The sequence below is a fragment of the Helianthus annuus genome, chromosome 2 (assembly GCF_002127325.2).
Source record: "Helianthus annuus cultivar XRQ/B chromosome 2, HanXRQr2.0-SUNRISE, whole genome shotgun sequence".
Lineage (NCBI taxonomy): Eukaryota > Viridiplantae > Streptophyta > Magnoliopsida > Asterales > Asteraceae > Helianthus > Helianthus annuus.
In genome coordinates, this window is record NC_035434.2 from 144,910,789 (window position 1) to 144,914,751 (window position 3,963).

At 33.5% G+C, this 3,963-nt stretch overlaps 1 long non-coding RNA gene across 1 annotated transcript; it reads right to left on the reverse strand.

Annotated features, from left to right (window-relative positions):
- Positions 1–1,936: 1,936 nt before the first annotated feature.
- Positions 1,937–2,814, reverse strand: LOC118487499. Its single transcript, XR_004881863.1, has 3 exons — positions 2,728–2,814; positions 2,082–2,187; positions 1,937–2,011 (listed from the first exon to the last, which is right to left on the reverse strand). It is a non-coding gene; the product is annotated as an uncharacterized LOC118487499 (long non-coding RNA).
- Positions 2,815–3,963: the final 1,149 nt, after the last annotated feature.

Below are 3,963 nucleotides of genomic sequence, written 5' to 3' on the forward strand. Positions count from 1 at the left end.
TCTATTTCCGGCTTAATGTGCACTAACATCCGGTTTTGTAGTAAATTATTGTTATAAAATTTAAAATATTGGATAAGAATATCTACACTTACTTGAGTAGGCATTGGACATGCAAATATAGGGCGCAACTGAAATAAGACCACCAATTTCAGTCTCGAGCCCTACAAAATCAACAACAAATTAAATTATATAAAAAATAAAATCACAAACAAAAAAGATTCTTTAGCTTACAAAACAGGTATCTTAAGCTATGTAATTGGTTTAGGATCTTGGACACTTAACAAACAAACAAAGATTAAAAAAAAAAACTAACAACATAATACATAGAGTTGCCACTGAAACCACCTAAAGATATGCAAGACAAACCTAAAAATTAATACATGAACACAAACTACTTTTAACAATTTTCCCATTTGAACCAAGTCTAACCTTGTTTACCCGAAGAACCTTACCTGAACAAACTCGTTACCGGAAAACTGATTAAAACGATAGTTAATAGGGTCAGCTTTTGGTTAGACTTTCAAACATCTAAAAAACGCGAATAACACAAAATGATTAACCTGATAAACATCCCTAACTCCAATATGTTCAACATTCGGTAAAATAGCAATAACAAAAGAATATATTCCTAATTATAAAAAAAAAAAACTACACACACCTTTTTCAAGAATGCGAGCGACGCACATGCCTCACATCAATCCCAACGTTTGGCGCAGTCGGAGCTTTAACTGAATGCTCAGACATCAACCACGACACGACATAAATTTTGGCGAAGATGACAATCGATTTTACTCTGAGTTGCTAGTTTCAACACTTCCCTCTGTCATCAGTCGAAAACACCTCACGCGTTGTCGCCATTTCCTCACGCAAATCCTACAATAATTTAAAACAAATAACAATAATCTCAGCATCAAGAAGTTTAAAAATAAATGTGGTCAAACAAAATTACCCAAAAAATAACTCCCAATTGCTGAACTCAAAACTGCAGGTTTTTTAGATTAAGATGGATACGAAATCCATCCATTATGAACCTTTTGGCTTTTATAAATGAAAGCATGGACAAAGAATGAACCTCAAAAGATATTATACACCACTATGTGATGATTCCAATTAAACCACACCCACAAAAGCAAACAATTTTAACATCAGATATCCTGTTTTTGTATCAAAAGTTACCATATCCAAACCGTTTGACCCGTTAAGATCATCCACTACGTTTGGTTCTCAACTTCATTTAGAACTACATGTGACTACATATATCAAAAAGTAAGTATAAGAAGGAATAAACACACTTGTAAATGACCAAAAGCAGCTGGATATAAAACAACCAAATTAGATTAGACACATATATTTTTGGGATGATGAAAAGACGTTTACTTCGCCCACATGATTTTTAATTCGTAGCCTTTTTGTCTTTTTTCACTTCTCATCTCTTTTCCCTTTTTTCACTTTAGCCTACATATGAACATAGTTGCAAAAATATTACCTACAAAGCTGAATATTGCAACTACAAAATAGATACAAACAGTGTAGGAATTTAACCAGAAAAAACGCAACTATTTAACCTATAAAACTGCAGTTTTCTGACCTATAGAAGTGCAGAAGTTTAACCCCAAAAAGTGAAGTTTTTTTTACCCATGATTCACAAACAGGACCACATGAAACCAAAATCAACTTAGATTGTGGTAACTTGAGATTAGATTACATGTGCTCTGTACTTCTCAGGATAGTTTTTAATCATCAGCTTTTTATATAAATTATATATGTTAAAAAGCGTTACTTTAACCTACACAAACACACAACAATTTCCGATGCATATTTTATATTTGTTATACCCACGTGCCTCAAAGTTCCAACAAAAATCAATGAAGTTAACGCTTCAAACACTTGATGAAGATATATGATTTGTATTTTCTTGTTTTTGAGGAAAAAACTACCTTGGAGAAGTGATTATGGATGGAACCTTTTCAGAAAATAGTCATCATCATCACCCACTTCGGTTAACCTTAACCTGAAAAAAAAGGTAAGATCCCTCAAAAAGAAACTAAAATCAAATAACATTTACAAAAATGTATCCAAACCTCAAAAGAAGTCCCGGGCTAGTGATCGTGTTCGTGAGTCCATGGAGAATGAACAAAATCCATCACTATCATCTTCTCCACTGAACAAAACCCCAAAGTTTACGCTCTGCAAACCACATATATCATTTTCGTTACCGTTTATTAAATAAAAAAGAGTTAAATGCCATTTTAGTCCCTGTGGTTTGGGCCATTTTGCCAGTTTAGTCCAAAGGTTTCGTTTTTAACCTGTGGGTCCAAAAAGGTTTCACAGTTGCCATTTTAGTCCACCGGGTTAACTTCATCCATTTTTTCTGTTAACGAGAGGGCCAATTCGGTCATTTTATATGGTTGGATTGCTCTTTTAGTTAACAGAATTACATACAAAATGACCATATTGGCCTTCTCGTTAACAGAAAAAATGGATGAAGTTAACCAAGTGGACTAAAATGGCAACTATGAAACCTTTTTGGACCCACAGGTTAAAAATGAAACCTTTGGACTAAACTGGCAAAATGGCCCAAACCACAGGGACTAAAATGACATTTAACTCAATAAAAAATGACTGAAACCTCCTATCTAGTCTTAATTCATCACATAATAATAAAAATAAAAATGATCCATGAGCACAAAGTGCATCAAATAAGATAGAAAGTAGCCTAAAACTCACCTGACATTATCATCGTTCAACACCATCATAGCCGACGAAACCCAAATGTGTTCGACCCATACTTGACACTCTTGCAGAGCTCCAAACAGAAGAAGATACCGGATCGGAAATATTCAAGACATAGAGATAGAAAATAGTAATAAGAACATAGATAGAAGGTGAATGATTACCTGTTCCAGGCTTTTCATTCCGAATAACATACGAATCTCAGTCCAAAATTACCCATTGCTTTTGGTTTGGAATTTCAAGTGTTCGAGTAACAAATCTGAACAAAATGCAATCTGAACTGATTTGTAAAAGAAAACGTAATTTGAACAAAAATAAACCCCAAATTTAAAGAATCAACATAACTCACCTTGGAGTGGAAGAATTGAAAACACTAAGAATTTCTTCTTGATGATATGCAATACACGTTAGGGAATAAGAGTAAAAAACAAAGAGGGAAAGAGCAATAACATACCTATGATCAATCACAAATAATCAGTGAAGAACGGGAAGAAGTTGTTTCGCAAATCGGATTTAGGGTTTTAGAAAAGTGTGGCTGGGAAGCTTTAGTTTCTAGGGTCTGTAGAGAATATTGAAGCTTGAGAAAGAAGATGAATCAATATAAGGGATTCGAGAGACGGGTGACCCAAATCCAGATTTTGACCCAATATAAAAACGGATCCCGTGTCCAATATTGAATGGAGTATTGAGAGTGCTTCCCACCTAAAAGTTCCACCATAACATGCCACGTCAGCAATTGGTTCCACCATCACATGCCACATGGCCCAAATCCTTTTCATTTATTAATATATATAGATAAGTGATTGTAAGTGAATGAGAAAGAAAATGTTACTCTGTATCTGTATATTTTAGGAGAATTGGTCACCATCTATAATTTTTTAATATATTTTGAAAGTGATTGTGAGTAGAGTAGATAAAAAAATGTAAGAATAAAGATATAAAAAATTATTTAATTAAAAGAAAAGAGAAAATATAGTTGTTTTTAGAGTAATAATTATTACGTTACAGTTTTAAAGTAGCGTAATAATATTTATTCTAGTTTTAATCTTTGTAGTATAAAACTATTACGCTACTTCAAAAAAAATGTGTCACAATAAAAATTACTTTAGTAATTACTTTAGTGTTCTAGTTTAATTTATCATTTATATGTTAAGACCACACAGTATGGATGTGGTGGAGCGGGGTTGTTGCCTTTCCATGCAGCACATATCACACTGGGCCCGACGTTGT